Here is a 10,600-nt window from a genome sequence, read left to right on the forward strand (position 1 = left end):
AACAGTCGGACAGGTGCGCGGCCAAGTGGAGTCGTCCTCCAGCAGCAGGGGCGAGCCCCCAAGCGAGTAAATCAGGATGAAAGCGAAAAAAAGGGCCCGCAAGCTAATTAACCATCCCAGGCAACGAGGCAAATGAAATGAAGCAACTAATTGCTTAATGAATGCATTAGCACAGGGGGAAAAACAAAACAAAAACAAAAACAATAACAAAAACAAACAGATAAACCCCAACAAAACAAGAAAGAAAACTAAAGTCTGTTTAATTTAAGGGGCGTTCGTTTTTTGGGGGGCAATTAAAATGAAGCAATTAATTGCTTAATTAGCAATGAAAAACCCACAACAAAACAAAACCAAACAAACCCAAGAAGAAAGAAAAACAAAAAAAAAAAAAATGAAAAATAAAGCTAAAGTCTGTTTTTGGGTTTTCGTTTTTTGGATTCGTCCCCAAGCTGGCGCTGGGTCAGAAACCGGGGCTGTAAACTCCTGGAGGCAGTGCAATACCAGGCCAACCCGTGGAGAAGGGGGAGCAAGCTCCTAACCCTTGACCGTGGTCCAAAAATCAGTTTAATATCGTGATCCCTCCATGCGAGGGACCTATCAGATATTAAGCTGATAAGAACAGATACTACACTTTGATCTTAGCCAAAAGGCCGAGAAGCGATGCGGCCCCTAGGGGCCGCGGTCGCCAGACGACCCTCAACTGGGGCCACCGTCGTCGGGCAGTGCTTCCTGGGCTGCTAGGCACCCCCCAGCAGCGAGGTGGAACAGTCGGACAGGTGCGCGGCCAAGTGGAGTCGTCCTCCAGCAGCAGGGGCGAGCCCCCAAGCGAGTAAATCAGGATGAAAGCGAAAAAAAGGGCCCGCAAGCTAATTAACCATCCCAGGCAACGAGGCAAATGAAATGAAGCAACTAATTGCTTAATGAATGCATTAGCACAGGGGGAAAAACAAAACAAAAACAAAAACAATAACAAAAACAAACAGATAAACCCCAACAAAACAAGAAAGAAAACTAAAGTCTGTTTAATTTAAGGGGCGTTCGTTTTTTGGGGGGCAATTAAAATGAAGCAATTAATTGCTTAATTAGCAATGAAAAACCCACAACAAAACAAAACCAAACAAACCCAAGAAGAAAGAAAAACAAAAAAAAAAAAAAATGAAAAATAAAGCTAAAGTCTGTTTTTGGGTTTTCGTTTTTTGGATTCGTCCCCAAGCTGGCGCTGGGTCAGAAACCGGGGCTGTAAACTCCTGGAGGCAGTGCAATACCAGGCCAACCCGTGGAGAAGGGGGAGCAAGCTCCTAACCCTTGACCGTGGTCCAAAAATCAGTTTAATATCGTGATCCCTCCATGCGAGGGACCTATCAGATATTAAGCTGATAAGAACAGATACTACACTTTGATCTTAGCCAAAAGGCCGAGAAGCGATGCGGCCCCTAGGGGCCGCGGTCGCCAGACGACCCTCAACTGGGGCCACCGTCGTCGGGCAGTGCTTCCTGGGCTGCTAGGCACCCCCCAGCAGCGAGGTGGAACAGTCGGACAGGTGCGCGGCCAAGTGGAGTCGTCCTCCAGCAGCAGGGGCGAGCCCCCAAGCGAGTAAATCAGGATGAAAGCGAAAAAAAGGGCCCGCAAGCTAATTAACCATCCCAGGCAACGAGGCAAATGAAATGAAGCAACTAATTGCTTAATGAATGCATTAGCACAGGGGGAAAAACAAAACAAAAACAAAAACAATAACAAAAACAAACAGATAAACCCCAACAAAACAAGAAAGAAAACTAAAGTCTGTTTAATTTAAGGGGCGTTCGTTTTTTGGGGGGCAATTAAAATGAAGCAATTAATTGCTTAATTAGCAATGAAAAACCCACAACAAAACAAAACCAAACAAACCCAAGAAGAAAGAAAAACAAAAAAAAAAAAAAATGAAAAATAAAGCTAAAGTCTGTTTTTGGGTTTTCGTTTTTTGGATTCGTCCCCAAGCTGGCGCTGGGTCAGAAACCGGGGCTGTAAACTCCTGGAGGCAGTGCAATACCAGGCCAACCCGTGGAGAAGGGGGAGCAAGCTCCTAACCCTTGACCGTGGTCCAAAAATCAGTTTAATATCGTGATCCCTCCATGCGAGGGACCTATCAGATATTAAGCTGATAAGAACAGATACTACACTTTGATCTTAGCCAAAAGGCCGAGAAGCGATGCGGCCCCTAGGGGCCGCGGTCGCCAGACGACCCTCAACTGGGGCCACCGTCGTCGGGCAGTGCTTCCTGGGCTGCTAGGCACCCCCCAGCAGCGAGGTGGAACAGTCGGACAGGTGCGCGGCCAAGTGGAGTCGTCCTCCAGCAGCAGGGGCGAGCCCCCAAGCGAGTAAATCAGGATGAAAGCGAAAAAAAGGGCCCGCAAGCTAATTAACCATCCCAGGCAACGAGGCAAATGAAATGAAGCAACTAATTGCTTAATGAATGCATTAGCACAGGGGGAAAAACAAAACAAAAACAAAAACAATAACAAAAACAAACAGATAAACCCCAACAAAACAAGAAAGAAAACTAAAGTCTGTTTAATTTAAGGGGCGTTCGTTTTTTGGGGGGCAATTAAAATGAAGCAATTAATTGCTTAATTAGCAATGAAAAACCCACAACAAAACAAAACCAAACAAACCCAAGAAGAAAGAAAAACAAAAAAAAAAAAAAATGAAAAATAAAGCTAAAGTCTGTTTTTGGGTTTTCGTTTTTTGGATTCGTCCCCAAGCTGGCGCTGGGTCAGAAACCGGGGCTGTAAACTCCTGGAGGCAGTGCAATACCAGGCCAACCCGTGGAGAAGGGGGAGCAAGCTCCTAACCCTTGACCGTGGTCCAAAAATCAGTTTAATATCGTGATCCCTCCATGCGAGGGACCTATCAGATATTAAGCTGATAAGAACAGATACTACACTTTGATCTTAGCCAAAAGGCCGAGAAGCGATGCGGCCCCTAGGGGCCGCGGTCGCCAGACGACCCTCAACTGGGGCCACCGTCGTCGGGCAGTGCTTCCTGGGCTGCTAGGCACCCCCCAGCAGCGAGGTGGAACAGTCGGACAGGTGCGCGGCCAAGTGGAGTCGTCCTCCAGCAGCAGGGGCGAGCCCCCAAGCGAGTAAATCAGGATGAAAGCGAAAAAAAGGGCCCGCAAGCTAATTAACCATCCCAGGCAACGAGGCAAATGAAATGAAGCAACTAATTGCTTAATGAATGCATTAGCACAGGGGGAAAAACAAAACAAAAACAAAAACAATAACAAAAACAAACAGATAAACCCCAACAAAACAAGAAAGAAAACTAAAGTCTGTTTAATTTAAGGGGCGTTCGTTTTTTGGGGGGCAATTAAAATGAAGCAATTAATTGCTTAATTAGCAATGAAAAACCCACAACAAAACAAAACCAAACAAACCCAAGAAGAAAGAAAAACAAAAAAAAAAAAAAATGAAAAATAAAGCTAAAGTCTGTTTTTGGGTTTTCGTTTTTTGGATTCGTCCCCAAGCTGGCGCTGGGTCAGAAACCGGGGCTGTAAACTCCTGGAGGCAGTGCAATACCAGGCCAACCCGTGGAGAAGGGGGAGCAAGCTCCTAACCCTTGACCGTGGTCCAAAAATCAGTTTAATATCGTGATCCCTCCATGCGAGGGACCTATCAGATATTAAGCTGATAAGAACAGATACTACACTTTGATCTTAGCCAAAAGGCCGAGAAGCGATGCGGCCCCTAGGGGCCGCGGTCGCCAGACGACCCTCAACTGGGGCCACCGTCGTCGGGCAGTGCTTCCTGGGCTGCTAGGCACCCCCCAGCAGCGAGGTGGAACAGTCGGACAGGTGCGCGGCCAAGTGGAGTCGTCCTCCAGCAGCAGGGGCGAGCCCCCAAGCGAGTAAATCAGGATGAAAGCGAAAAAAAGGGCCCGCAAGCTAATTAACCATCCCAGGCAACGAGGCAAATGAAATGAAGCAACTAATTGCTTAATGAATGCATTAGCACAGGGGGAAAAACAAAACAAAAACAAAAACAATAACAAAAACAAACAGATAAACCCCAACAAAACAAGAAAGAAAACTAAAGTCTGTTTAATTTAAGGGGCGTTCGTTTTTTGGGGGGCAATTAAAATGAAGCAATTAATTGCTTAATTAGCAATGAAAAACCCACAACAAAACAAAACCAAACAAACCCAAGAAGAAAGAAAAACAAAAAAAAAAAAAAATGAAAAATAAAGCTAAAGTCTGTTTTTGGGTTTTCGTTTTTTGGATTCGTCCCCAAGCTGGCGCTGGGTCAGAAACCGGGGCTGTAAACTCCTGGAGGCAGTGCAATACCAGGCCAACCCGTGGAGAAGGGGGAGCAAGCTCCTAACCCTTGACCGTGGTCCAAAAATCAGTTTAATATCGTGATCCCTCCATGCGAGGGACCTATCAGATATTAAGCTGATAAGAACAGATACTACACTTTGATCTTAGCCAAAAGGCCGAGAAGCGATGCGGCCCCTAGGGGCCGCGGTCGCCAGACGACCCTCAACTGGGGCCACCGTCGTCGGGCAGTGCTTCCTGGGCTGCTAGGCACCCCCCAGCAGCGAGGTGGAACAGTCGGACAGGTGCGCGGCCAAGTGGAGTCGTCCTCCAGCAGCAGGGGCGAGCCCCCAAGCGAGTAAATCAGGATGAAAGCGAAAAAAAGGGCCCGCAAGCTAATTAACCATCCCAGGCAACGAGGCAAATGAAATGAAGCAACTAATTGCTTAATGAATGCATTAGCACAGGGGGAAAAACAAAACAAAAACAAAAACAATAACAAAAACAAACAGATAAACCCCAACAAAACAAGAAAGAAAACTAAAGTCTGTTTAATTTAAGGGGCGTTCGTTTTTTGGGGGGCAATTAAAATGAAGCAATTAATTGCTTAATTAGCAATGAAAAACCCACAACAAAACAAAACCAAACAAACCCAAGAAGAAAGAAAAACAAAAAAAAAAAAAAATGAAAAATAAAGCTAAAGTCTGTTTTTGGGTTTTCGTTTTTTGGATTCGTCCCCAAGCTGGCGCTGGGTCAGAAACCGGGGCTGTAAACTCCTGGAGGCAGTGCAATACCAGGCCAACCCGTGGAGAAGGGGGAGCAAGCTCCTAACCCTTGACCGTGGTCCAAAAATCAGTTTAATATCGTGATCCCTCCATGCGAGGGACCTATCAGATATTAAGCTGATAAGAACAGATACTACACTTTGATCTTAGCCAAAAGGCCGAGAAGCGATGCGGCCCCTAGGGGCCGCGGTCGCCAGACGACCCTCAACTGGGGCCACCGTCGTCGGGCAGTGCTTCCTGGGCTGCTAGGCACCCCCCAGCAGCGAGGTGGAACAGTCGGACAGGTGCGCGGCCAAGTGGAGTCGTCCTCCAGCAGCAGGGGCGAGCCCCCAAGCGAGTAAATCAGGATGAAAGCGAAAAAAAGGGCCCGCAAGCTAATTAACCATCCCAGGCAACGAGGCAAATGAAATGAAGCAACTAATTGCTTAATGAATGCATTAGCACAGGGGGAAAAACAAAACAAAAACAAAAACAATAACAAAAACAAACAGATAAACCCCAACAAAACAAGAAAGAAAACTAAAGTCTGTTTAATTTAAGGGGCGTTCGTTTTTTGGGGGGCAATTAAAATGAAGCAATTAATTGCTTAATTAGCAATGAAAAACCCACAACAAAACAAAACCAAACAAACCCAAGAAGAAAGAAAAACAAAAAAAAAAAAAAATGAAAAATAAAGCTAAAGTCTGTTTTTGGGTTTTCGTTTTTTGGATTCGTCCCCAAGCTGGCGCTGGGTCAGAAACCGGGGCTGTAAACTCCTGGAGGCAGTGCAATACCAGGCCAACCCGTGGAGAAGGGGGAGCAAGCTCCTAACCCTTGACCGTGGTCCAAAAATCAGTTTAATATCGTGATCCCTCCATGCGAGGGACCTATCAGATATTAAGCTGATAAGAACAGATACTACACTTTGATCTTAGCCAAAAGGCCGAGAAGCGATGCGGCCCCTAGGGGCCGCGGTCGCCAGACGACCCTCAACTGGGGCCACCGTCGTCGGGCAGTGCTTCCTGGGCTGCTAGGCACCCCCCAGCAGCGAGGTGGAACAGTCGGACAGGTGCGCGGCCAAGTGGAGTCGTCCTCCAGCAGCAGGGGCGAGCCCCCAAGCGAGTAAATCAGGATGAAAGCGAAAAAAAGGGCCCGCAAGCTAATTAACCATCCCAGGCAACGAGGCAAATGAAATGAAGCAACTAATTGCTTAATGAATGCATTAGCACAGGGGGAAAAACAAAACAAAAACAAAAACAATAACAAAAACAAACAGATAAACCCCAACAAAACAAGAAAGAAAACTAAAGTCTGTTTAATTTAAGGGGCGTTCGTTTTTTGGGGGGCAATTAAAATGAAGCAATTAATTGCTTAATTAGCAATGAAAAACCCACAACAAAACAAAACCAAACAAACCCAAGAAGAAAGAAAAACAAAAAAAAAAAAAATGAAAAATAAAGCTAAAGTCTGTTTTTGGGTTTTCGTTTTTTGGATTCGTCCCCAAGCTGGCGCTGGGTCAGAAACCGGGGCTGTAAACTCCTGGAGGCAGTGCAATACCAGGCCAACCCGTGGAGAAGGGGGAGCAAGCTCCTAACCCTTGACCGTGGTCCAAAAATCAGTTTAATATCGTGATCCCTCCATGCGAGGGACCTATCAGATATTAAGCTGATAAGAACAGATACTACACTTTGATCTTAGCCAAAAGGCCGAGAAGCGATGCGGCCCCTAGGGGCCGCGGTCGCCAGACGACCCTCAACTGGGGCCACCGTCGTCGGGCAGTGCTTCCTGGGCTGCTAGGCACCCCCCAGCAGCGAGGTGGAACAGTCGGACAGGTGCGCGGCCAAGTGGAGTCGTCCTCCAGCAGCAGGGGCGAGCCCCCAAGCGAGTAAATCAGGATGAAAGCGAAAAAAAGGGCCCGCAAGCTAATTAACCATCCCAGGCAACGAGGCAAATGAAATGAAGCAACTAATTGCTTAATGAATGCATTAGCACAGGGGGAAAAACAAAACAAAAACAAAAACAATAACAAAAACAAACAGATAAACCCCAACAAAACAAGAAAGAAAACTAAAGTCTGTTTAATTTAAGGGGCGTTCGTTTTTTGGGGGGCAATTAAAATGAAGCAATTAATTGCTTAATTAGCAATGAAAAACCCACAACAAAACAAAACCAAACAAACCCAAGAAGAAAGAAAAACAAAAAAAAAAAAAATGAAAAATAAAGCTAAAGTCTGTTTTTGGGTTTTCGTTTTTTGGATTCGTCCCCAAGCTGGCGCTGGGTCAGAAACCGGGGCTGTAAACTCCTGGAGGCAGTGCAATACCAGGCCAACCCGTGGAGAAGGGGGAGCAAGCTCCTAACCCTTGACCGTGGTCCAAAAATCAGTTTAATATCGTGATCCCTCCATGCGAGGGACCTATCAGATATTAAGCTGATAAGAACAGATACTACACTTTGATCTTAGCCAAAAGGCCGAGAAGCGATGCGGCCCCTAGGGGCCGCGGTCGCCAGACGACCCTCAACTGGGGCCACCGTCGTCGGGCAGTGCTTCCTGGGCTGCTAGGCACCCCCCAGCAGCGAGGTGGAACAGTCGGACAGGTGCGCGGCCAAGTGGAGTCGTCCTCCAGCAGCAGGGGCGAGCCCCCAAGCGAGTAAATCAGGATGAAAGCGAAAAAAAGGGCCCGCAAGCTAATTAACCATCCCAGGCAACGAGGCAAATGAAATGAAGCAACTAATTGCTTAATGAATGCATTAGCACAGGGGGAAAAACAAAACAAAAACAAAAACAATAACAAAAACAAACAGATAAACCCCAACAAAACAAGAAAGAAAACTAAAGTCTGTTTAATTTAAGGGGCGTTCGTTTTTTGGGGGGCAATTAAAATGAAGCAATTAATTGCTTAATTAGCAATGAAAAACCCACAACAAAACAAAACCAAACAAACCCAAGAAGAAAGAAAAACAAAAAAAAAAAAAATGAAAAATAAAGCTAAAGTCTGTTTTTGGGTTTTCGTTTTTTGGATTCGTCCCCAAGCTGGCGCTGGGTCAGAAACCGGGGCTGTAAACTCCTGGAGGCAGTGCAATACCAGGCCAACCCGTGGAGAAGGGGGAGCAAGCTCCTAACCCTTGACCGTGGTCCAAAAATCAGTTTAATATCGTGATCCCTCCATGCGAGGGACCTATCAGATATTAAGCTGATAAGAACAGATACTACACTTTGATCTTAGCCAAAAGGCCGAGAAGCGATGCGGCCCCTAGGGGCCGCGGTCGCCAGACGACCCTCAACTGGGGCCACCGTCGTCGGGCAGTGCTTCCTGGGCTGCTAGGCACCCCCCAGCAGCGAGGTGGAACAGTCGGACAGGTGCGCGGCCAAGTGGAGTCGTCCTCCAGCAGCAGGGGCGAGCCCCCAAGCGAGTAAATCAGGATGAAAGCGAAAAAAAGGGCCCGCAAGCTAATTAACCATCCCAGGCAACGAGGCAAATGAAATGAAGCAACTAATTGCTTAATGAATGCATTAGCACAGGGGGAAAAACAAAACAAAAACAAAAACAATAACAAAAACAAACAGATAAACCCCAACAAAACAAGAAAGAAAACTAAAGTCTGTTTAATTTAAGGGGCGTTCGTTTTTTGGGGGGCAATTAAAATGAAGCAATTAATTGCTTAATTAGCAATGAAAAACCCACAACAAAACAAAACCAAACAAACCCAAGAAGAAAGAAAAACAAAAAAAAAAAAAAATGAAAAATAAAGCTAAAGTCTGTTTTTGGGTTTTCGTTTTTTGGATTCGTCCCCAAGCTGGCGCTGGGTCAGAAACCGGGGCTGTAAACTCCTGGAGGCAGTGCAATACCAGGCCAACCCGTGGAGAAGGGGGAGCAAGCTCCTAACCCTTGACCGTGGTCCAAAAATCAGTTTAATATCGTGATCCCTCCATGCGAGGGACCTATCAGATATTAAGCTGATAAGAACAGATACTACACTTTGATCTTAGCCAAAAGGCCGAGAAGCGATGCGGCCCCTAGGGGCCGCGGTCGCCAGACGACCCTCAACTGGGGCCACCGTCGTCGGGCAGTGCTTCCTGGGCTGCTAGGCACCCCCCAGCAGCGAGGTGGAACAGTCGGACAGGTGCGCGGCCAAGTGGAGTCGTCCTCCAGCAGCAGGGGCGAGCCCCCAAGCGAGTAAATCAGGATGAAAGCGAAAAAAAGGGCCCGCAAGCTAATTAACCATCCCAGGCAACGAGGCAAATGAAATGAAGCAACTAATTGCTTAATGAATGCATTAGCACAGGGGGAAAAACAAAACAAAAACAAAAACAATAACAAAAACAAACAGATAAACCCCAACAAAACAAGAAAGAAAACTAAAGTCTGTTTAATTTAAGGGGCGTTCGTTTTTTGGGGGGCAATTAAAATGAAGCAATTAATTGCTTAATTAGCAATGAAAAACCCACAACAAAACAAAACCAAACAAACCCAAGAAGAAAGAAAAACAAAAAAAAAAAAAAATGAAAAATAAAGCTAAAGTCTGTTTTTGGGTTTTCGTTTTTTGGATTCGTCCCCAAGCTGGCGCTGGGTCAGAAACCGGGGCTGTAAACTCCTGGAGGCAGTGCAATACCAGGCCAACCCGTGGAGAAGGGGGAGCAAGCTCCTAACCCTTGACCGTGGTCCAAAAATCAGTTTAATATCGTGATCCCTCCATGCGAGGGACCTATCAGATATTAAGCTGATAAGAACAGATACTACACTTTGATCTTAGCCAAAAGGCCGAGAAGCGATGCGGCCCCTAGGGGCCGCGGTCGCCAGACGACCCTCAACTGGGGCCACCGTCGTCGGGCAGTGCTTCCTGGGCTGCTAGGCACCCCCCAGCAGCGAGGTGGAACAGTCGGACAGGTGCGCGGCCAAGTGGAGTCGTCCTCCAGCAGCAGGGGCGAGCCCCCAAGCGAGTAAATCAGGATGAAAGCGAAAAAAAGGGCCCGCAAGCTAATTAACCATCCCAGGCAACGAGGCAAATGAAATGAAGCAACTAATTGCTTAATGAATGCATTAGCACAGGGGGAAAAACAAAACAAAAACAAAAACAATAACAAAAACAAACAGATAAACCCCAACAAAACAAGAAAGAAAACTAAAGTCTGTTTAATTTAAGGGGCGTTCGTTTTTTTGGGGGGCAATTAAAATGAAGCAATTAATTGCTTAATTAGCAATGAAAAACCCACAACAAAACAAAACCAAACAAACCCAAGAAGAAAGAAAAACAAAAAAAAAAAAAATGAAAAATAAAGCTAAAGTCTGTTTTTGGGTTTTCGTTTTTTGGATTCGTCCCCAAGCTGGCGCTGGGTCAGAAACCGGGGCTGTAAACTCCTGGAGGCAGTGCAATACCAGGCCAACCCGTGGAGAAGGGGGAGCAAGCTCCTAACCCTTGACCGTGGTCCAAAAATCAGTTTAATATCGTGATCCCTCCATGCGAGGGACCTATCAGATATTAAGCTGATAAGAACAGATACTACACTTTGATCTTAGCCAAAAGGCCGAGAAGCGATGCGGCCCCT

The 10,600-nt window shown here is 46.4% G+C and overlaps 14 non-coding genes across 14 annotated transcripts; all 14 read right to left on the reverse strand.

Moving 5' to 3' along the window:
- Window positions 1–463: 463 nt before the first annotated feature.
- On the reverse strand, window positions 464–662 carry LOC145285146 (U2 spliceosomal RNA). Its single transcript, XR_013868958.1, has one exon. It is a non-coding gene; the product is annotated as a U2 spliceosomal RNA (small nuclear RNA).
- Window positions 663–1,227: 565 nt separating this feature from the next.
- Window positions 1,228–1,426, reverse strand: LOC145285147 (U2 spliceosomal RNA). The gene has a single exon (XR_013868959.1). It is a non-coding gene; the product is annotated as a U2 spliceosomal RNA (small nuclear RNA).
- A 565-nt stretch (window positions 1,427–1,991) lies between these two features.
- LOC145285148 (U2 spliceosomal RNA) lies at window positions 1,992–2,190 on the reverse strand. The gene has a single exon (XR_013868960.1). It is a non-coding gene; the product is annotated as a U2 spliceosomal RNA (small nuclear RNA).
- Window positions 2,191–2,755: 565 nt separating this feature from the next.
- On the reverse strand, window positions 2,756–2,954 carry LOC145285149 (U2 spliceosomal RNA). The gene has a single exon (XR_013868961.1). It is a non-coding gene; the product is annotated as a U2 spliceosomal RNA (small nuclear RNA).
- Window positions 2,955–3,519: 565 nt separating this feature from the next.
- On the reverse strand, window positions 3,520–3,718 carry LOC145285150 (U2 spliceosomal RNA). The gene has a single exon (XR_013868962.1). It is a non-coding gene; the product is annotated as a U2 spliceosomal RNA (small nuclear RNA).
- Window positions 3,719–4,283: 565 nt separating this feature from the next.
- On the reverse strand, window positions 4,284–4,482 carry LOC145285151 (U2 spliceosomal RNA). The gene has a single exon (XR_013868963.1). It is a non-coding gene; the product is annotated as a U2 spliceosomal RNA (small nuclear RNA).
- A 565-nt stretch (window positions 4,483–5,047) lies between these two features.
- Window positions 5,048–5,246, reverse strand: LOC145285153 (U2 spliceosomal RNA). The gene has a single exon (XR_013868964.1). It is a non-coding gene; the product is annotated as a U2 spliceosomal RNA (small nuclear RNA).
- Window positions 5,247–5,811: 565 nt separating this feature from the next.
- LOC145285154 (U2 spliceosomal RNA) lies at window positions 5,812–6,010 on the reverse strand. Its single transcript, XR_013868965.1, has one exon. It is a non-coding gene; the product is annotated as a U2 spliceosomal RNA (small nuclear RNA).
- Window positions 6,011–6,574: 564 nt separating this feature from the next.
- LOC145285155 (U2 spliceosomal RNA) lies at window positions 6,575–6,773 on the reverse strand. The gene has a single exon (XR_013868966.1). It is a non-coding gene; the product is annotated as a U2 spliceosomal RNA (small nuclear RNA).
- Window positions 6,774–7,337: 564 nt separating this feature from the next.
- LOC145285156 (U2 spliceosomal RNA) lies at window positions 7,338–7,536 on the reverse strand. The gene has a single exon (XR_013868967.1). It is a non-coding gene; the product is annotated as a U2 spliceosomal RNA (small nuclear RNA).
- Window positions 7,537–8,100: 564 nt separating this feature from the next.
- Window positions 8,101–8,299, reverse strand: LOC145285157 (U2 spliceosomal RNA). The gene has a single exon (XR_013868968.1). It is a non-coding gene; the product is annotated as a U2 spliceosomal RNA (small nuclear RNA).
- A 565-nt stretch (window positions 8,300–8,864) lies between these two features.
- On the reverse strand, window positions 8,865–9,063 carry LOC145285158 (U2 spliceosomal RNA). The gene has a single exon (XR_013868969.1). It is a non-coding gene; the product is annotated as a U2 spliceosomal RNA (small nuclear RNA).
- A 565-nt stretch (window positions 9,064–9,628) lies between these two features.
- Window positions 9,629–9,827, reverse strand: LOC145285159 (U2 spliceosomal RNA). Its single transcript, XR_013868970.1, has one exon. It is a non-coding gene; the product is annotated as a U2 spliceosomal RNA (small nuclear RNA).
- A 565-nt stretch (window positions 9,828–10,392) lies between these two features.
- On the reverse strand, window positions 10,393–10,591 carry LOC145285160 (U2 spliceosomal RNA). The gene has a single exon (XR_013868971.1). It is a non-coding gene; the product is annotated as a U2 spliceosomal RNA (small nuclear RNA).
- Between the last annotated feature and the right edge of the window lie 9 nt (window positions 10,592–10,600).

Source organism: Euprymna scolopes, chromosome 9, assembly GCF_053919585.1.
Source record: "Euprymna scolopes isolate OS-2025 chromosome 9, ASM5391958v1, whole genome shotgun sequence".
Taxonomy (NCBI): domain Eukaryota; kingdom Metazoa; phylum Mollusca; class Cephalopoda; order Sepiida; family Sepiolidae; genus Euprymna; species Euprymna scolopes.